Raw genomic sequence first — 23674 nt, forward strand, 5'->3', positions numbered from 1 at the left:
AAATGTATTTTATTATTTCTGGTAATGTAATAGAATTGGTGTAGAAATGGAGTAGTTGGCACTGGTTTGCACCCTGTCCAAGTAGGGACCCTCACTATAGTCATGGTAAGGAAGTCACACAGCTAAGATAACCCCTACTCAACCCCTTGGTAGCTTGGCACAAGCAGTCAGACTTATCTCAGAGGCAATGAGTAAAGTATTTGTACACACACAGCAACGCAGTGAAAACCCTAAAAAAGAAGTCCACATCAGTTCAGAAAAATAGCTAATATTTATCAGAATAAAACAAGACCAAAACAACAAAAAACTAACGCCCACAAGTCAAAATATCTCTTTAAAAAGATTAAGCTGGTCTAGTCCATAGAAATCAATGAGTGCATTTGTTTTTAGCACAAAGTACCTTAGATGTATAAAAAATCATAGACTGTGCAAGGCGCAGAGGAGATGAGGCACCAGAAAATCAAAGTGTTGCGTTGGTTCCTTACTACACAGGCAAAGTGATTCATAGGCTCCTTAATGCCAGGGGAGGTGATGCGTAGGTTCCTTACTGCTAGGCAGGGGAGTTGATGTGTCGGTTCCTTACTGTCAGAGGAGGTGATGCATCAATTCCTTACTGTCAGGGAAGCTGATGGCTCTATTTCTGGATATGCTGCCTCTATTCCTTACTGCGGTGCTGTTTCAATGAAGAATTGGCCTTGAGGGACAATGTGTTGAAAATCTAAACACATTGCGACAGCGATGAAGCAGTCGCTGCATCAATTTTTCCAGCTGCAAAGCAGCTGCTGAGTCAAAGCGGGTGTCACGGACGCTGCTGACATGATGTTCCAAACTCACGCTGTGGCGATTTTTCTGATGCGCTGCCACAGCGAGGTGAGACCTGTGTTGAAAGCCGTGGTCGAGGCACCAATTGGGAACCACTCTTGGGGGCAGGCACTGTTGTTGTGTCAATCTTTACCAGCGATGTATGGAGAAAACAGGAACTGGGAGTCAAAGCATGGATTTTCTCCTTAAGGTCACCAGATTCTACTTCCCAGGGCCCATGAACTGAATTTGGCACCACTTGGCAAGTCAGGACTCTCAGCAGAAGAGTCCAGGCCCTAGTAGGTGAAGCCTTTGATGGCCCCCAGACTTTGTAACAGGTGGTAAGCACCCATAAGTGCTTGGAGAACTTTGGAAGTAGGATGTAGAAAGCAAAGTCTGGTCCTTTCACTTCCTGGACAGAAGTAGCAAGCAGCAAGCCAGCACAACATAGCAACAGCCAGAGTGGTAGTTCCTCCTACAGCAACCAGCTTTTCTTCCTGGCAGAATATCCTCAGTCCAGAAGTGTTCTGCTTTTGGAGGACAGAGGTCCAATACTTATACCCCTTTCTGCCTTTGAAGTAGGCAAACGTCAAAGGAAAGTCTTTGTTGTGCACAATTCCCTGTCTTTTCCTGACCTGGCTCCAGACAAACTACAGGGGAATGGAGATAGCTTTGTGTGAGGACAGGCACAGCCCTATTCAGGTGTCCGTGACAGCTTCTCAAACCACTCTAGCTCAGGAAGGCCCATCGGGATATGGAAGGCACACCTCAGTTCCATTTGTGTGACTGTCTAGTTTGAATGCACAAGAGCCCAACTGTCAGCCAACCCAGATGTGCATTCTGCAGACAGGCAGCGGCACAGAATGGTTAAGCAACAAAATGCCCCCTTTCTAAAAGTGACAATTCTAAACACGCAAACTAACTTCACCAAAAGATGTATTTTTAAATTGTGAGTTCAGAGACCCCAAACCTCTGTCTGCTTCCACTTGTAAATTACACTTCTAAGATATTTCAAGGCAATCCCCATGTTACCCTATTAGAGAGATAGGCATTGCAATTGTAAAAAACTAAAATTGGCAGTATTTCACTATTAGGACTTTTAAACTACACCAGTACATGCCCTACCTTTTGAATACACTGCCAGGTCCAACAGTGATCTAATATTGTGGAAATAGTGATATTTGGCCACACTACAGTTAGTCTGTATTTTGGCTGTGTTAGACTCTGGTGTCTCATAGAAAAGTTGTTGTTTAATTCCTTCTGCTTGATACAGAAAAATCTGCACAATTATCAACATGATAGTTCCACAGAGTGCCTTCTTTATATTATGTTAGACATTAATGGCAAATTTCAGAGATTCAGTATTCGGTCATACTGCATTAAAAATAAAATCTGTCAAAATAGATTTTTAAACATGAAGAATTAAAATATGCACATTCATTGGAAAAGCAAGAATTAACTCAATCAAATATATAGCTAAAATAGGGAGTTTTATATTTTTAGCTGGCTGACCAGAATTAAAGATTCTAATTAGTAAATAGACTCATAATAATAACCACTTGAGGAGGATATAATTGTTTGACTGCAGTAGCAAGTTGTTAATAACTTTTAAGGATGTCTCAAATGAATTTGCCAAAATGAGTGCTCCTATGAAATATTTATCGCATACCTGAAAAGTGCATACACATTAAATAGTCTCTTCTCACCATGGCATAGCACCAAATGCATATGATAACCTGTACAGAGTTAAAATGTGAACACCGAGGTTTTTAGACTGTTCTTAAACATGAGAGATCAGATTGTTAATGGAGGTCTCTGAGAAGTTTGTTTCAGGTTAAAGCACCTAGGACTTCTTAAGCCCTATGTTTGTACGTAAATCCTGGGACTCTGGAAAACAAATTGGAACCAGATCTTAGTTGACAAACCGGGGTATACTTTGTAAATTTTTTTTTTTTTTATCCTTGTACATAGAGCATACAATGTATAATGCATGTAGTTTTAAAGCAAATTCTTTTTTGCTCCACTGAAGTTGATGAACACTAACCGAAACATGATCATATTTCTTACTGTTTAAAGCGTCTCTAGGAGCTAAATTGTGAATACTCTGTGGGTGCTGAACATTCATTTACTCTAAGTTTATGTACACCTCATTGTCAAAGTAAATACAAGGCTGTATAAATGCATTAATGTTAGCTTCTGGTAACAAAGCAATTTGGAGATGATAGATGTCCGTTGGTCAAATACGAGATTAGAATTGAACAGCATTGCTAAATGTATAAACCACATCCACAAGAGTAAGTGCAGAGCCTAAAGAATTTAGCAGCTCTCAAAAGAGTAGTATTTTCTTTTTAGACAGATTTACCTTATAGAAACTTTCCCCCTGCGGATAACTTTCAGTACCTGTGATACATGGAAGGTGTCCAAGTTTGAGTGTCCTTACAGATTGGAAGGCTTTTGATTAGCGTCTGTGTATATGAACTCGGAGTTGAAATCGGGCAGCAGATGGGCAAGAGGGTATCGATATAAATTAGACATTCTAGTGCAGTTGGTGAGATACCACACTCCTGTCATCTTTAACATAGACTGCATGGTTGTTGCTGTCCATGATGAAAGAAATATCTGACAGCACACTAGTGCTGCTGCTGCCATCAGCAATCTTGCATAGATCATCCACTATTGGAACCACCACTGACTATGTTTCCATTCTGATTTTAAAGACTACCTGGCAGTCATCAAGCAGGTCATTTGTCTCAAAATATTATGGTAACGGGGAGGGAAGACCCTTGTCTGTTAATTTAGTAAGTTATTTATTTGATGAGCCGAGTCTGAAGTTTGTTTGATCATCTGTATTAGGATGGACGTGAAACTAGGAGATTTAAATACTGGAAAAAACTACCAAAGGCCAAGTGAGTCATGTAGTATACCAGTTTCCTATGGGCCAACTTCCTTGATAACCAATTTCAAAATGCACCTTCCTCAAATATCCAGTCGTGAGCTGGTAGTTTTGCTATGTTTTTGATTACCACTTAAGTGCATTCTTCAGTTATTAATATTAAATATAGTAAAGCCATCCACATTAAGGGAGAGCACAGGGTTTATATAATTATCAGGGTCAGTTGAGTTGCAAAAATACCCCTCTCTGGTTTTAATTACTTTTTCATTACAAATAAAAATCAAAATAACTTTTGCAAAGACTGAACCACATTATTGGTTTGGTATTGGAACAGCTAATACTTGAATCTAGAGATACAGTGACAATTTTGGATATTTGTTGTTTTTGTGTAAATTTTAGATGAGACTCCTATCCCATTGTTGATTGAAGATCTTGTTCAGAATTGGTTTAGCAAACCTAGAGCCTGTACTAATTAAACACTTTGATCAGTCAAAGAGGGGCTTTATTAAACCAGTTATGATACTGACAACATCAGAGAAGTGATTGCTTTAAATGATATGAGTGACAGAACAAATATGTTCTTGGCCGCTGTTTGCAAGAGTTTGAGGATGCAGTTTGGTCTTATTCAGTACTGTGCTAGGGAAGTTCGGTTTTGAAGGTCTTATTTAGTGCACTTTATAAAGACTTAAAAGTAGATGGATTTGTAACTTAGAAAATATCACCTGAATTCAGACGAGATCAGGGGTCTCCAACCTTTTCTGTAATAAGAGCTACTTATGTTCAATGAAAATTATCCTGAGCTACTATCAGTAATGTGATAGTCTATGTGACTGTCAGCAGTGATCACATCAGCACATTAGGCAGGGTTGTCAGCAGTAAAGTAAAAACACTATCAATTTGGAATGCATCTACATGGGTAATACTTAACAGCCATAATTGGAATCCCCCTGCACCAAGGTAATGATATATATATGTTTATCATTACCCAGTGGTGGTCGCCACTGGTTAATTGTAGTTAGCTTGGTTATATGTAGGTATGTATATATACGTGTGTATATATATATATATATATATGAATATCAGGCGCGTCCTTCCACTTCCCAGCGGGCGAGGAGGAAAAGCACACGGACACCAGACGTGCTTCATAGAGATTTATTCAAGGTTAGTAATGGCGAGGCATGTCATTACGCGTTTCGGCCACCAGGTGGCCTTGATATATATATATTGCTAAGATTGCGTTTCCATAGGAAATGCATTTTTTCTTTCGCACAACTTGCTCGTGAGCGCCACCTCCAGGCAGCACACCCGGGCCCGGTGAAACCTCTGCAGTGGATGCCGGCGGATGAGCGGGAGAGAGAAAGGAAGCAACCCTGGGCGTTTTCTGTAAAAGTTCCATCACCGAGGGGCCTGGGACGGACGGTAATCGCTTAGATGGCTTTGCCAGCATCACAGGTGGATTATCCAAACTGCTGGGCCCTTCTGGGTCGGAGACCTCGCCACGCTTCAACGCCAGCTCCCGATCTCTGAGAGCCTGTTTAGCCGCTCGGGTTTTAGAAGCGGCTGCTGCGGCATTCTTCGGCGCCATTACCTTGCTACTTTGCAGCGCCTGGAGAGTAAGAAGTGCTTTGTGTGCTCGCTGCAGCCAGTGGATCGGTAACACCGGGAACACCAGTGAAGGTTCCGCCCAGCCACGACTGTCCGAGAGCCCTCAGCACCACAAAGCCGATTAAGGAGGCCAGAACATGCAGGTGGGAGTGAGGGCGTACTGTCACGGTCGTAGTCGTGGTTTCATCTTGTGGGGGTGTAGTGAGTAATCCGGGGCCCTTCATCTGCTCACGATAGTCCCGTGATGTCTCTTGCCCGCTAAGGGAACGCTGAGTTGTCTCGTCATTTTGCTAATTAGAAATTTCCAGGACTAGGTTACAAAGTTCGTTGCATTTTGTAATTCCGTTTCGTTTCCAGTTGAAAAATGCAGTAGTGCACCCCTCAGTCCACCAAAAACCGGTACTGGTCAGAGGAGCATCTCACAGCGGTCTAGAGTGCCGCCGCCATCTTGCCCCCAGCGGCCTCGTCATCTTTCCTTCCCAATCACAACAGTGAAGCTGATTGATGCTGAACCGGCAAGTTGTATACCAGTCGGCTCAGGGGGACAGAAGATCTCTTACCCGCAAGCAGTGATAATTCAAAGGATCGAAAACCCTGAAGGTAGGGATTTATGTCCTCCCTCTGCTGATGTTACATCTCCTGCTGCTGCTTTTGTCCCTATTCCCCCCCCCCCCCCATGAATGGAGTGGCTGTACCTTCCCCCACGAATGGAGTGGCTGTACCCCTGCCTGAACGGCCGGAGAGGCTCAACTTGGTCATGAATGACACCGGCTCAGTATCTTCCCACGTGGCTGCTGTGGCTGCACTGGATATAACTGATGGTGCAGATGATGGAATTACTGGTGAATTGTCAGCCACAGTTGCAACCCAATTGCCGATGTTTTCCTCCTCTAAACAAGGGGAAGTTATCAACCTGCCTCTGACTGATGTCGCACCAAACACTCCGGGATCTACACTGCATTGGTCTCTGGATCCTAGGGGGAAAGCCTCCAAGGGCCATGCGGCTTCTGACTCACTTGACACGGATAGAGACCCGTCGGATTTTTATTCAATTTCTGAAGGTCCTGAAGATCATAGGTGGTCACAAGACTCAGACTCAGACTCCGACTTGGACTCAGAAGTCAATACTGGCCTTGATACTAGCGCAACTGAAAGTGATCATGACCCTATGCAGGGAGAGCTCAGAGGGAGTAGAAGAACTGTCCTGAGGAAGAAAAGGAGTCATCATGGTGCCTCTGGGCTAGCCTGGGATTATTCTCCAGCAACAGCTTTGAATCCACAGGATCATACCCCCAAAATACCACACTGACTTCTGTAATGGATACAGTACTGCAGGCCATTGCTTCCCATCGCGAACAGACCTCCAGGGATGGTCGCAGGGCTCAACTAGCCCTGCATAAAGTACAGGGTGTAGTCCGAAAACTCTCAAACTGTAGCAGCATCTAATACTAGACTGACGGAAATCGAAGACCGAATAATGACGAATGAAGCAGAAGCTGCCGTGACCCAGGAGAAAGTGGAAGCCCACGAAGCCGAGCTGAAAGATGGTAGATGGAAGCTGGAGGATATGGAAAACCGCCTTCGGCGCAACAACCTCCGTGTACTTGGAATCCCTGAAAAAATTGAGGGCAATGATATACGCTCTTTTATTATTCAGTTATTTAAGGATACACTTCCTGAGCTTGCATCCTGGAACTGGGACTTGGAGGTTCAGCGTGTCCATAGAATCCCATTTACATCAAGGGCCCCATCACAAGGGGGGTATCCCCGTGCAGTTTTGGTGTTCTTCGGAAATTTTCTGCTCTGGCAGGCCATCGCTGAGAAAGCAAGACCCGAAGCCCGGCGCAGCAGAAACACTATCTCTTATTTTGTGAGGCCCGATTTTTGCCATATCACGGTGGAGAGGAGATGGCGTCTCCGCCAACTGATTAAACCTTTTCAGGAAAAAAAAGCTCAGGTGTATCTCAACAATCCTGCGAAGCTTAAAGTTATTTATAGTGGCCAGACCAAATTTTTTACCTCAGAAATTAAAGCCAAGGAATTTCTGGATAGTCTGCCCTGAATGCTTTAAGTTGAGCCTCTTTCTCTCGTGATAGGAACTGAATAACGGAATAACTACATGGCAGGATTGGCAAGGAGTGAAGATTGGCCTAGGATGCTCTCTTCAACCTATTTTCTTTGTTGTTTTTTTTTTTTTTTTTTTCTGACGTTTCTGTCCATTGAAATTTTGAAACTTGATACACGTTTTGGTAGGGGGTCGGCCCAGGACTTTATAAGCTTTAGATACTTAAGGTCTTTTAAGGTTCCGTGGTAGTTTGATCATAGTCATTATAGTTACTACATATTATTACATATTTAGATATAACCATTGTAATTTTGATAAATATAATGTACCTATGGAGGCTGGAATAGCTATAATGCCTTAGTTTGCTAATTTTGCACCTATTCAGTCTTATTGGCTTTCACCGTTTAAGTTTATTTTTACTGGTACTGGTTAGGGAATATCTCTCCATCATTACAGACTCCTTGAGTCTATATGCCCTGGTGGTGGGTGTCTGGGGAGGGGGGGGAAGGGGGAAGGGGTGGGGGGGAAAAGTATAAAAATGAGCAATTTCGCACAAATAAGACAATACTAAGTTTTTTGTATATGAAGTATATAATATATTGCAGTAATAAGAAGGATTTAGAGTACGAATTGTATTTTTCTTTCTCGTACCTACATAGTTTATTGGTTTCTGATGGTCAAGATCGGGATTCTTTATCTTAGATGGGGAGAGTAAAACTTCGTAGCTGGAATATCGCGGGTCTTAATGACATAAATAAAAGGGCACAATTATATCAATTACTACGACAAGATCCCGTTGACATACTTTGCTTACAGGAGACACATATTGCAGATTGTGATAAAGAATTGTTAAACATTCCTGGGTATAACGTTATCATAGCCACTTCACAAACCTCTAAAACACGAGGAGTTGCTATTCTCGTAAAGTCTATAATAGGTAACCCTACTCGCACATTGGCTGATAAACATGGAAGATGGGCTATAGCTCAACTGAAATCCGGTCTTATAATTTGTGCAATTTATGGCTCAAATATGGATGATCCCCAACTTTTTAGGGATCTAGAGTTAGAATTGGCCTCTTGGCCTGGACCTCTTATTATATGTGGAGACTTTAACATTGCCGTAGGGAGGTGTTTTGACACTCAATCACCCTCAAATTATAAAGGTCGGAAGCCAAGGGTATACAGGGCCCTGTCTCAATTGATGGATAGTTATAATTTACTCGATATCTGGGGATTGAGGAAGAAAAATGACGACGGATTTACTTATTTCTCATACCCACACAATAAGTACGTCCGAATCGATTATGTCATGTCATCATTAGAGGATCAGCTTCTGCTCGATATAATTAAGTCTCCGAAAACTATTTCGGACCATAATGCACTTACCCTTATTTTTGACTTACCAAGCTGTGAGAAGCCAAAAATGCAATGGTCCTTTGACAGAAAGCTTCTCGTTAACCCCCAATATGTAGCCCATATAACATCATGGGCCAGGAGTTTTTCGACTACAATCAGTTTAGTGCTCCAAGACTGATTGTATGGGACTGTTTCAAAGCAGCATTAAGGGGGGAGACTATCGCGTTTGTGGCTAGGCGCAAAAAGGCAGAGGACAACATCAATAGGAACCTAATGCTTGAATTGTCTAATCTTGAGACTCATCATGCTCGCCAGATACAACAGGGAGACCCAATTCTTGATACTCTTCAAAAAATATTAGTATTAAAAGCTGAAATTAACAGCACTCTTACACGTAAAGCCGTGGAATTATACAAAGTTAATAAAAGTAGATTATACGAATCAGGAGAGAATGTTGGCAGATATTTAGCCCTTCGAACACGACAAAAACTATCTCAAAATAAGATCAAGCGGATTGAATATGAGGGCCAGGAATATTCCTCCTCACATGACATCGTGGAGGTATTCCGAAAATATTATCAGAAGCTATATCATAACGATAACTCACATTCTGGTGACGCTATAAAAACCTTTCTTAATAACTGGCTATCTGACCAAGATTTCAGTCCCGCGATTGATGAATTAGTTAAAGAAGATCTTGAAAGAGAAATTTCAATTTCGGAGCTGGAGACCGCACTCTCTGATCTAGCAAACGGTAAAGCAGCAGGCCCGGACAAAATTCCGCTCGATTTGTATAAGGTGTTAGGTAAACAAATACTCCCTTACTTACTGGATCTGTTTCTGGGGGTTCAGTATCACTCAACCCCACCTGAATCCTGGAAACATACTAATATAGCAATTTTTGCAAAAAAAGGCAAACCCCCACATTTTCCATCCTCTTATAGACCTATAAGTCTCATAAACTCCGACTCAAAACTTAATGCCAAGATCCTAGCTAATCGGTTGAGTGGGATCGTCGAGCACCTTGTCTCCCCATGGCAGCATGGGTTTATCCCCGGTAGGGGCACTACGGATCATACCCGGAGAGTCATCACCCTATTTGACATCATGGGCTCCACGGGGGGGCAGATGTCGATGATCCTTCTCGATGCCGAGAAGGCATTTGACCGTGTTTCATGGAGCTTTCTCTGGAGTGTTTTGGAATCTAATAACTTCGGGAATAAGTTTATTGGCGCCATAAAGACCTTATATGTAGATCCTAAGGCAAAAGTCTCCATTGGTGGCACCGAGTCGGAGTTTATTGAGATACAGAGGGGGACGAGGCAGGGCTGTCCCTGCTCCCCTATATTATTTGCCCTTTATATTAATCCCCTAATTGTAAGATTGCTTTCTTCACCCAGTATTCAGCCTGTTGATATAGGAGTGTTTTCAACGAAAGTTTTGGCGTATGCCGATGACGTGGCGGTTTTAACAACAAACCCTGCAGAGGCAGTTCAGGAAATCGAATTAATCACTCAGGCCTTTGGCACTTTTTCAGGCTATTCCCTTAATAGGGATAAAACAATGATTCTTTGTACGAACAATACTGCTTTGGATAGTCCCCTAAAAGTGAAGCAAGCCACCTATCTAGGTGTCTGCCTGTCATCTGATATAAGGGAAATTGACCATCTTAACTACACTCCCCTGATTAACAAAATAAAGACTGACTTAAGGAGAGTAGATAATTTACATCTTTCTATAATTGGTAGGGCTAATTATTTAAAAATGAATATCTTTCCAAGGATACTCTACTTGTTTCGAGCAATCCCGATCTTGCCTGGAGGTAGTTTTATTAAGATCATTGACTCCTCCATGTCTAAATTTATGTGGAGCTTTGGAAAGATTAGAAGAGCCCTACCATTTTTGACCTTACCCCAGGAGAGGGGGGGGGCTAGGTATTCCTAGTTTAACGCTATACCTATGGGCAACTCTTCTCCAACAGATGGGCCCTTTACTGAGCTTCAAAACAACCACCTCGTTTATCATGGAACCCTCTATTCCTTCCATTTATGAGCTGAGTCTTGGGACTAAATGCCAAGGCCTATTCTTAAGGCAGGTTGAACCACTATATTATAAAAAAATTAAGTTTAAGATAGTTATAGATGCATGGAAGGTATGGAAATCTGTATCTAAATATTTAACTATTCCAAAATTTACAAAATATACCCCCTTATGGCGCAGTTCCATTATCTCTATTAGCCTTAACGACTCTACTTCTCGGAGGTGGGAATCCGTAGGTATTAATACAGTGGGTGACTTTCTTGGTCAGGAAATTACTCAGTCATTTGGATGGCTGCAGCAGAAATATTCTATTCCAAACACCGATTTTCTGAAATACCTTCAGGTGTTTACAAGCATTCGTAACTGTATCCCTAGAATTAAACTGGATAACGTCAATCTCCTCTCTATTATTGGGAAACGCTCTACTAGAATCGGCACACTTTACCAATTGCTGATCCAAAATACCACAGATGATATAGAGCGGGTTGAACAGGCTTGGGCCACAAGATTAACTAACCCAAAGTTGACATTGACCTATGCTTGGCCTTATCATCTAAACTTTTTATTGCCTCGAACCTTAAAGCCCAATACTATAAAGTTCTCTTTAATCTCTACTTTACCCCCGCAAAGTTATTTTCTTGGGGCTTACGGGCTGATGATAGCTGCCCCAGATGTAGCCAACCCCAAGCGAACTTAATTCATATGTTTGTGGACTGCCCCAAATTAGGTTTATTAAAGGCTGCTATTATGAGATTCTGGGCTCAGATATTTACTCATGATATCCCAGAATCAGTAACTCTTTATTTAATGGGTCATGATGATTCTCTCGGTCATAGCAATGAAGAACAACGGATACTTTTCTTGGGGACTGCTATTTTCCGTATCATTCTTGCTGCACGGTGGAAGGATCCTGAACCACCCACCTTTCAGATGTGGCTAAGCCGTTTCTTGGCAACATACAAACAGGAACTATCAATATATAGCTCCAGAGGTAAAAAAATACAGGCTTCTTGGGGCCCAGATTTGGGCTCCTATTTCCAATTGGTACTCAAACCAGAGGTTTAATGACTTACCCTCCTCGACTTAATAGATGTATTTGTTTTCGTACTTCTTTTTTACTCTGTACTGACTGCATACTTGGTTGTCATGATTGAATATGTATAGATAAAATATTTTGTGGCTGAATTTTGCTCAATAAAAAAAAAAAAAGGAAGGAAAGATGACACGTGGGGCACTGCATTTTTGACTGTTACATCACTTCAAAATTTTGCAATGAATTGTCCCTTCCAGTGTGCCAAACATAAAACTTTTGTTCTTGCTAAAAAAAAAAAAAAAAAGGAAAAGCATTTTTTCCTAATAACTTTGGCGCTGTCTAACGCATCATCACCAAACATTACACTTTTTTTTTTTATTCCACCTCAGCTCCTTCCTGGAAAGTTTTGGGGTGATTAATTAAGCATAGTTGAGAAAAAGGGGTGGGCCCAAGACAGGTTTTCCCCATTCATTTTTACATAGGAAATTTAGACACAGCTTCACTCTGAATGGATTTACACCAAATTTAGTAAAAAGCTAGGTCTTGGTCCAGAAAGCGTGCTTTTTGTGATTTGGTGTAAATCCTTTCAGTAAAAAAGAAAGTAGATTCTTTATTGCAGATTAAAAAAGATCATCGCAAATGTACACCACAAAAGTTAAGATGTACGTGTTAACATGAGTTAAAAGCTACAATAATTTTTTCATTGAAATGAGCAATATACATAAAATCTGTGTTTATAAAAAACCAATGCTAACATTAGGAGACTTCTATATAGTAACCTCAATGGCCGAATGCTAAAGTTCAATGTAGTGCTATGAGTCTCATTTCACTGTTCTCCATTTACTTAAGCGTCCCGTGCTAGGATTTAGCTGCTTTTGGAGCAGTGACTGCAAGGGACTGTCTCTAAAGTGCAATATAGAGCAAAGGATTATGTTACGCAGGGGATTGCTATTTGCAGTAGAAGCAACCTTTTAACTTGCAGTAGAAACTTTGTAGCCCTGCAGGAAAGCTGGATGTTGGGCCCATTTATGAGTGCCATCACTGCGGGGTGGCAGGATCAAATCTGAAGAGCCCTCATGGCAGGACATAAGTTTCCGTCTGAGATCAGTAACAGCTGGACAAATGCACAAGAAATGTAGTACACTTTCTTCTGAAATCTGTTCAGGAGTTTTTGAGAAATTAAACCTCAAAAACGTATATTTTGCCAGGACACCTTTAGAACCGTAAAATAAGGAAAGACCTCCTTAAGATGACGAAATGTTATTTTGAAGAAAACCTATGTTCAGTACCCTCATCGATCACCTTGTGTGAGGCATGCAAGACAGTGCTCCGTGGGCATGCCATTTCGTTGATAGTGGGACAAAAGAGAGACCACCAGAAATGCATCCTAGAGGTGGAGATCTCGCTGGCGGAGGTGGCCCAGGTAGCAGACACTACTGACGAGACGACACACAAATTACACTTGGCACAGCAGGAATATAGGGCATACACGCGCGAAGAGGCCTCAGATAGACTGATGAAGACGCAACACATAATCTACGAGCAGGGAGATAAAGCAGGCCGACTCCTGGCCTGGTTGGGAAAGAAAGAAAGAGCGAGTAACTGGATAACTCCGATAAGGGCAAAAGACGGGGCTTTAGTGACTGCGCCGCAGCAAATGACTGAAGCACTGGCGCAACACTACAGGTCAATATATACACCAGTAGCCACTGCGACGGAGGAAGAGCACTTCGCATTCCTGCGCGATATACGCATGCCCTCACTCGACGGCGACGCCATAGTAGCCCTCGAGGTGGACATTACACCAGAGGAACTTACACAAGCCATTAGGGCACTGCACACGGGAAAGGCGTTGGGACCCAATGGGATCCCAGTAGAATTCTTCAAATTGGCTGTCCCTCAGCTGGTGTCACACCTCCTGGCCATGTACACCGAGAGCTTGGCAAAGGGATTCTACCCAAAGATCAACGGCTCGCCACCATAGTTACAATACATAAGTCCGTAAAGCCGGCGCACAAATGTGCATCTTACAGGCCGATTTCCCTCCTCAATGCAGAGGCAAAAATACTCGCGAAGACACTGGCAACCAGGCTACAGCCACATCTTTCTGCAATAATCCATCCAGACCAGTCCGGATTCATGCCCCACCTCAACAGAGCGCTTAATATTAGAAGGTTGCCTGGTGTAATAGAGCGCAGATCAACTATAGAAGAGGACGCAGCCATACTTTCACTAGACGCGAGAATGGCTTTTGACCTCGTGGAGTGGTCTTTTCTCTTCGCAGTCCTTAAGCGGAAGGGTGTTGGGCCAAAATTCTGTGCATGGATCCGCCTATTGTATACGCAGCCAGTGGCGCAGGTTGTAGTTAATTGCCATTTATCGGCTGAGTTCCCGCTGGGCAGAGGGACAAGGCAGGGTTGTCCACTGTCACCACTCCTCTTCGCAGTGGTACTGGAGCCCCTGGCGGCATGGATTAGACTAGATCTTACAATACAGGGGATGAGATGCGCCAGCGGATGGGAGGATCGTATTTCGCTTTATGTGGATGACATTTTACTATATTTAACGTCCCCAGCATGGTCCATCAACTGTCTTCTGGATATATGTGCAGCGTATGGGCGGATGTCAGGGTACACTATTAATTGGGAAAAGTCGCTGCTGTATATCCTACACGCCCCCCCCCACGGCTCCCAAGAGGGTGCACTCTTCAAATAGTCAGGGACGGGTTTAAGTACCTAGGGATCTTTGTTACACATGACCACGCTCTTTTCATGGAAAAAAACCTGACCCAACCCCTGGCGCGATTTAAAAAAGATGTTAAACATTGGCGTACATTACCTTTGACACTCCTGGGGCGAGCAGCCCTATTTAAAATGATGGCGCTCACCCGGTTTCTGTACGCACTACAGAATACACCGTTCCCTGTCCCGGATGCATATTTCACAGCAGTCAATGCGGAGGTAAACTTACCAGAAGCTGGTATGATTGCGGGATTGCTCTTCCTGACATCAAAGTCTATTACTGGGCTTCCCAATTAGTCGCAATCAACCAATGGCTCCATGTCCCCCAAGACGACCCCGCATTCAGATTAGATAGACACCTCCTAGAGCCATCAGGGATCATGGGTGCCCGCTACAATAAAAGGAAGTAACACAATATTACAGGGCCGACACTACACACGCTGCAAGTATGGTTTGAGGCACAACGGACACTGGGATGGGACGATGTTGTCACACTGGCAATGCCATTATGGGATACAAAGTGACTCGGAATGCTGGACAGGACCAAGGGATTTCGCAGTTGGGACCTAATAGGCATCTCAAAAGTTGGGGACTTGTGGCAGAGGGGTGGAGTGGTTGCCTTTGCCCATCTTCAGGCCACGTATGGCATGGCCCAGACAGAATTATTTCGCTACATGCAGGTTAGGCATGCACTGCAGTCCCTAATACCACCAGATACAAGGCCCGAAGAGTCCTCCCCGCTGGAGGATCGGCTCCTAACAGACCACCTCCACAAAAAGGCAATCTCACTGACATACAGGAAAATAGTCAATAACCGCAAAGACCCCATGGTAGCGCTGAAGGCTGTGTGGGAGCACGAACTGGGAGATATTGACGAAGCAGACTGGCGGGAGGCATTAGCATCCCCCAGAGAAGCTGCAATCCCATCACGACTACGGCTAGTCCAATTGAAAATCCTGCACCGTACATATTACACTAGGACACTCCTACACAAGAAATATCGGGGGGGGACACCGCTCTGTCTTCGGCAGTGCGGGGAGGATGGCACTTTCTACCACACTATCTGGCTCTGCCCCAAAATAGTGCAGTACTGGATGGCATTAATGCGGACGCTTTCCCAGGTCACGCATATCGACACACTCCCAAGCCCGCGGTGTTGCCTGCTCAATATTTGGGAACCAACGGATCTAAATGCGATTGCTCAGGATTGGGTAACTTTGGGCATGACAATAGCCAAACGTAACATTGCCCAGCGCTGGGGATCCAGAAATAGTCCCACACTTGCTCAATGGTGTAAAGACATGGACATGGCGATGATGGCGGAAAAGTCAGTGTATGTCCATCGGGGGTGTCCTAAAAAATGGGAAAAGATCTGGGGAGGCTGGAACATCTACCGGGGCAATATATGGGAGCCCCCCCCACTGGACGAATCGGAGTCCGATGTCCGTATATCAACAGGCTAGGGTGGCCATGCACACAGTATGTATATCCAGGGGGGCTGTGCGGATGCTAGAGATGGGACTGTGGGATGTGCACTATGAGACGTACGGTAATGACTATGTAGATACCGAAGCAATTGTGTCCGCATGTCATGCGAAGGAAATACTAATGTCGCACTTTGCAAAAGGCTTAATAAAAAATGTTTTAAAAACAAACTTAGATTTTTCACCGCAGAAGATCTGTTGTCAAAATGAGATCGGACTGGCTGCCCCCAATAAATGAATTGTCGGCACACATCTTTGTACTCGGGACTCTGTCCCAAGTCCTGGAAAAAGGTTTAAAAAAATGTATACAAGTGGCCAGGGTAGAGATACGCTGGCCCCCATAGACCTGAGGCCCAAAAAACATTTTTTTTAATTTAAATATTACAGCACATTTGCGGTGGATTCGCAAATCTGTTGTAAAAATCTTTAAAAAATAAAAAGGGCTTTGATATATTTACCCCCCCCCACGGATCACCTAGGGCTAGGGGGTGCACAAATACTTTTTGGCCTTGGGGGGCACACAACCCCCTTCCCAGAGTCTCTCTGAGGCTCTAAGGATCCCATCCTCCAGGGCCAATAGTTTGAAATAGGGCAGCACCTTCCTCAAGGGTGGGGGGGGGGGAGGAGTTATAATTACCTTAGGGCACAAGTTAAATTTACTTAAGATAACTAATCCTGGTGAATTTCAGGGGTTTGGTTTGTTTAAAACAATATGTTAACTGACATTTTCACCTAACTGAAATGTTCCTTTAACCTTTGTTTTTTTCAGTGACTATATATATATGTATGTATGTATATATAGCACATGTCGGGGGTTGCTTTTATTCATTCCATGTTGGCTGGGATGTTATTTTACCAATCCAAAGCTGTAATACTGTGCCTTGAGTGGTAAAAGGCTTTTGTCATTTTACAGTTCAGCATGGATGGCACCAGCTAATCCTATGCTTAAAGACTTTGCTGTAGAAATGGAAAAATACTTGGTCCCGTTCTAGCTCGTTGTGGATGGCACTGTGCTAATCCTATGCTTAAAACTTTTGCTAGAAAATTGATATTTGAGGTGAGCAGGTTTGGAGTATCACTGGTGTTATAGGGTGCTCTGTATAGGAGCTGTTCTCCACCTAAACTTGGGAAGTACCCAGAGTTCTCTGCATCTTTTTTGCATAATTTATCCGATGCTCTAAGCCTGAGAGGGTATTGTTTTGATTTATACTGGGTGCTCCCAAATGTCTGAACAAAGCTAAACCTCTCTAAAGAGCAGTAATGACAGTAAAACACGTTTCGGGTTGTTTTTATTCATTCCAGGTTGACTTGGATGGCATTTTGCCAATCCAAAGCTGTAATACTGTGCCTGGCGTGGTAAAAGGCATTTGCCCTTTTAGAGTTCTGCATGGATGGCACTAGCTAATCATATGCTTAAAGACTTTGCTGTAAAAATAGCAAAAGACTTTGTCCCTTTCTATCTCGGGATGGATGGCACTGTGCTATTCCTATGCTAGTGAACCAGACATTTCAGGTGAGCAGATTGTGTGTCGCTGGTGTTGTAGGGTGCTCTGTCTAGAAGATGCACTCCAGCTAAACTTGGGAACTACCAAGAGTTCTTTGCTTCCTTTTTTACACACATATATATAAATATATCTCCACCATGTATGAAGCCCATCTAGTAGCATGCCAAAAAAAGCTTACTGTTTACCTCTGCCTTGTCCCTTATGCCCATATCAATCTTCAAAAAAAAACACAAGTAAGGCCTCCCTCTATTGTTCACATCAGTGTTCAAAGAATCCCATATTAATTACCCTAAATGAACATACTCGGTGTGGGTGCCTATTTCCATGTCAACATAATATTGGAGACTACTGATGTAAATGCGGGTGTTAACTTTAAATGACACTTTCAGTTGTTATAAATGTGTATATATTTTATAGGAAAAAAACATTTCCCTCTTTTGCCTAGCTGGTACTATTAATAGAATTTATAGCACCAACAATTGATTGTTTACAAAAATCCTATGAAAATCACATATTCGATTTATTCACATCACAGTATACTCTGCTAATATAGGCATAAAGCTGTAGTCCATAAAAATACTTTCTTCTACTACCTTGGCCACAATCTTTTATACAACGCCTCATCAGCGGTACCAAGCGCTATACAAATGCAAACCTTTTCCCTCTTCCAACCTTCCACTATCCTTCTCAATCCAAATAAAGGACTAATATATCCACTGCTCAAAATACTTTCATATTTTCACTATTCTAATTCACCACTAAACCTTTGTGGGTTCTGGAGTAGCATGCTACTTTCAGAAAAAGCACTTCAATACCTTATCCGGGGTAGCAAGTGCTATATAAATGCAAACCTTTTTTCCCTCTTCTATCCCTCCACTATTCTTCTCAATCCAAATAACTGACTAACATATCCACCACTCAAATTACTTTCATATTTCACTATACTAAATCTCCACTAATTGTTTATGGGTTCCGGAGTAACGTGCTACCCGCCGAAAAAGCGTTTCAACGCCTCGTCAGGGGGAGTAAGCACTATATAAATGCAATTACTATACAATACAAATAGTTATCAGCACAATACTGTGAAACTTAACCAGATGGAAAATGCTTTCTCCTTATTGGCATCCACTCTTTGACACTCACCCCAAAATGTAACTCAAGGGGTTATCAGCAGCATGTGTCTGTATTTTTCATCATAAAGCCGTGATTTAATAGTAATCTATATTAAAATGAGGTCCAAGTATCTCAATTCCATGTTAAGTTCTGATTTAGCTCCAACTGAGACCTTCACTGCTATGACCCAGTGTGTTTAATGTTTCCAAGTCAAAGTAGTTCCTAAGTTATTTGTTTATCAATACCTCTCTTGAGAGTAAAATCCCCCAAAGTTTCTTTTCATGTGTTTCTTTAATTTTGTGATATTTTGTTTCATTTGGTATTTGTACTATGCTCAGCCATTTCAGATCCCCCTTCCATATGTCAATGTTCTATTCAACGCTGCAGAATGGGGCCTTGTATTTTCTTAGTCTGTATAGATGATGTGTATTCCCCAAATCTGGTTCTGAATTCTCTTCCAATCTCTCCTCCGTAGCCTCGATCACATGGTCATATAAACAGATATACTACATTTCTACTTCTGCAATTAGTCTTGTACCTCAATAGGATCTTATCTCTGTTGATGTTCCCACTATTCAGTAGTGATAGCCACCTCACAGCATGGCAAGAACCACTTGATGGTTACCTGTTATTGGGGTGCCTCCTTCTTTAGATCTTCGGATCCACCTTGGGTTGTTCTTGATGTGAGTATAAATCAATTTATCCCTTAAATTAGCATTCTTCCTAAAGGCAAACAGGGGTTTATTTAATAGAGTATCTTCTTCATTGGCATTTAGTATAACTTAGTTTGAGTTAATAATCCTTCTCACTTTATTATTGAAATTTGAATGACTGATGACATATAACATTTTATTTTTATTCCTTTTTAAATAGGGCCCGTCTATCATAGTATGTGTCCCTTTTATATGTTTTCTTTATTAGGCATTTAGGATAGCCTCTTTGGCTTAATCTTTGATTTTGATCTTCTGTATTTTTGTTAGGTAATACTCCATATTACTCTTAATTCTGAGGAACTATACAAATGGTACAGAATCTTTTTGGCAATTCGTGTAAACTCTTAAAAATTAAGGAGGATATTTCTTGCAGTCGTTCTCTTAAATAGATCCACTTGTTTATATCCACGTGTGCCCAAAATCCAGATGTCAATAAGTTCTACTTTTTCTTGAGATACATTTGTCATAAACTTCAATATCTGAATATTAGACTTAAGCCATCAAAGACATTCAATAAGGAGATCTTCATCAGGGCCTGGCATGCACGGCCAAGATGGCGGACAGTTTCTAAGCAGTTTCAGGACCCAACCTCATCATCCCTCCTCATCCCGCTGCTGGTAACCGTCATTCCTTTGGCAGCCGATGACATAGTGGTCTTTATGCCCTGTGCCTGAGCTTGGCAGTGCCTGGAGGCACAGGGTGTGCTCCACTTGCTGGCCTTCCGAAGAACAACTCTAAGATGGCAGCAGCTTGTTGGGCGATGCCTGTCATAGACATCCGGATACCCTCTCAGCCTGGTGGACCTGTGCCTCCTGTCGGGGCATCACCCCCCCGGACGCAGTCTGCCTTGTGGAAGAGGGGCGAAAGTCTTAAGTGCTGACCCACCGTACACCAGGAACTCTGGTATGATCGATGGGAAGCTTAGGACTCCATTAGAGGCCTGTGTGGGGAGGCCTGTGCTGGGTGTAGATCTGCCACTCCTCTTGCCCTCAAACTAGTTACTGTGACAGTCCCAGTGGGTTGTTGGGCCAGTTGGGTCTGAGAGTTGCCATACTCTCTCCTTGCCCCCATTTATCTGCTTACTTTGCTGTCCTGGTGGTTCCTTGGCTGGGGAAGCAACTACTGAAGGCTTTAAAACTGACTATATGGAGTTGTGACACTAGAGGTTGCTGGCCCGCAACACCCTGGGTTGGAGATGACGTGCAGAAGGATCCAGGTCACGGCTTTGATGGCCAGTTGGCAGACAGCAGCCCACTACTCCACCTTCTCTGCCCTCAGAGGGAGGTCTGAAGCCTGCCTTTGTCACTTTGCACTTGGGAAACACCCGTGGCCTCATTTGTCTCTCCTCGGAGAGGAGCTTTCTGGTTAAGGGCACGGATGGCAACTTAGGGTGATGGCCTGATCCCTCCTCTATACAGAGGCTTAACCTGGTGGAAGGTGTTCCGAGCTCAGTATTTGGAGCCTGCATGATCATCCAAGAGTGCCCTGGTTTGCCTAGGCTGTGTCTTGGTGCCATGGCTCCATGTGGGAATTGTTGATCCTTAGATCTTCCTGTGCCTCAGTGAACTGCCCGACGGGGCCACATCTGTTGTGGAGCCAACTGCGTCTCCATCAGTGATCTGGACTGCTGGGGCTTGGTTGATTGTGGAGCCCCCTAGCTGTGCCTTGTATTCTGTGTACCTCCTATCAGCCTGTCTGACTGCTTATGCTGCCTCACGGTGCACGCTCATCAACCGAGCCTGTCGTCTGTGACACCTGAGATTCTGCGAGTGGAGCCCTAGTCATAGCCCCTGCCATGGGGAGAGACAGCCCTTCATCCTTGCAAGCACAGACCAAGATCGACTGATGCTCCTAAGATGTCCAGAATGCTCTCCTTCAGCCTCTTCTTCCCCTGATAGGATAAGGCAGACTCTATAAGTGATCCAGGCATCCCAGACAGCTCTCAAAACCAAAATTGGAGAAGCGGGCATAGACTTAATGTTTTTATGACAGGACCGCCGCAACATTGCAGATAGAGTCCCTGAAACAGAGAGCTGCACCTCAATACTTGAAGGTACTGTTGAGGAGCATATTTTTGTGCCGCCCTTCATTCACAATACTCCTGAAAAAATGAACTAAGGATGCTGAAAATGGGGTGTAAAGGAACAATCTGTGATTGTTGGCTTCCCAGAATGGGTAGAGGGAACCTCCCGGGAGAAGTTCTTGTAGTTCTGGATCATGTCCTGCATCCCATCGGAGCAGCTTTCTTCCTGTTATGTCCTGGAGAGGGCTCACAAGGCCTTAATGCAGCAGCCTCCCCTTGGGGCCTCTCATAGGGCCCTCATTGCCAAGATTCCTAAATACAAAGACAAGGATGTGATTCCTAAAGTAGCCCAGGATGAGAGCCTCTTCCCTTTAAATCAACCCGCATCTTTATCTTTTCAGACTATACTAACCAGGTACAGAAGCAAAGGCAGTCATTCCATTAAACCGAACTCAAGAGCACCTATATGCTTCTGTTCTGATTCCTTCTGCGCCCTCCCTTGCCTACTTCCCGGTACTTTGTGCAGACCACCCGCCCGGTGACTCGGAAGAGACAGCACACCAAGAGATGACGGGGCCCAGCCTTGACTCAGTGGATTCCACCAGGGCAAAGAATGGCCAGGCCCGGAGGGGAGGACAGGGTATTGACAGCCTTTCACGACAAATGGCTGTCTCCTGTGGCTGTTGGTCTGCCTCACTCTGGCCAGTATGATGACTGATCATGCTCTTGGGTGCTGTTTGGTGCCCCCGCCTACCACGAGCCCGAGTTGTTTCATGTTTCTTTATGCTGTAGTTTTGTTAATCTAACCATTCTTCTCCAGCAGTATAGTATCCTTCAGAGATGAGAGTTCCTGTCCCATTTGTTTCACACCTCTTTGTTTGTAGGGTTGGTTTGGGTCACAGATGCTTTTGGGTTGGAAGTTTGGGGAGGTGCAGTTAGGGGATTTGAGGTTTGCAGTTCTTAAACCTGTTCAACCTTTTTGTTTCTGTACATCACACAGTACCTTCTTGCGACAAATTACATACATGACACCCTACTTTCTGCAGCCCGTTTGGATGGTGAAATGGTCTAGAAATGTGTAATGCATCCCTCGGAATGCACGGACACATATTCATACTGTTGTTCCAAGGACCGTCTTCATGATTATGACCTGGAATGTCTATGGCTGTAATGACCGTATCAAAAAGGGGGGCTGTCTTTCACTTTGTGTATCGCCACTGCCCGGCAGTCCTGTTTCTCCAAGAGATGCATCTTCTTGGCACATGATGCCAAATCCTGGCCCAATTTGGCTATGATGGAGTGTTACACGCCTGGCATACTAAGGGTTTGTGTGGTACTGGTTTTCTTCTCCATTAAAACTTCCCACTTTCTGTTTCCAATGTCAGCACAATGTCTCTGGGCAGTAAGTGATGGGGGGGTGTCTTCTGGAAGGTGTTCAATATAATGTCCTCAGTGTCTACTCTCTACATCTCTCCACACAGCTAAAACCTCCTTCAAAGACCTACAAGCTGTGTTTTTCAATCCCCCCCCCCACACACCCAGGGGTAATCCATCATAGGAGGGGATTTTAATCCAGTGATGGACTGCTGCATGGATTCCACTGGCGCCCAGGCTATGACACCTCAGGGATCCTCCCCACTAGCAGACTGAGCAAACTCCCTAGGCCTTTGAGGTATTTGAAGAACATGGCACCCTGGGAAAATTGATTATACCCATATCTCTGCAGCCCACAGCTGCATGTCTTGGCTTCATGACTTCCTCCTGGTGCCTGCAGACACACTAGGAAGGGTGGCAGATACTCATTCTCTCTGGATTGTCTATCTTTCCCTAGTCATCATATGTCTGAGGTCCTCAAAGGGGGACAATGGGCCCATGTGGCAGCTGAATGCCTGGTCGACCCACAGTGCTCTCAGTACTTACTTCGGGAGCTGACAGCATACTTTGAGATCAACACTGGCTCTGTGGACCACACTCCTTGCCAACAGGAGGTAGATGGGGTCTCACTCCATCAACATTATCTTGAGGATTCAAATAAATGCTGTATCACCTTTACAGGGTGTGTCTATGAATGGGGTGATCATGCTGGGAAGCTGCTATACTGATGGGTGACCTGAGATACAATCATAGACTGATCCTTGTGATTCAAGGTCCTCCAAGAGAGACATTTCACACCTACTTAGAGATCGCACTCATGTTTGCTTCCTATTACTGTGCTCTGTACACTCGGTGCCAATGAGCCCAGCATGAATCCACTCACCCTCTGATCGCTGAACTCCCTTTCGCCGTTATCAACCTCAAAT

Source organism: Triturus cristatus, chromosome 12 (genome assembly GCF_964204655.1).
Source record: "Triturus cristatus chromosome 12, aTriCri1.1, whole genome shotgun sequence".
NCBI classification, from domain to species: Eukaryota; Metazoa; Chordata; class Amphibia; order Caudata; family Salamandridae; genus Triturus; species Triturus cristatus.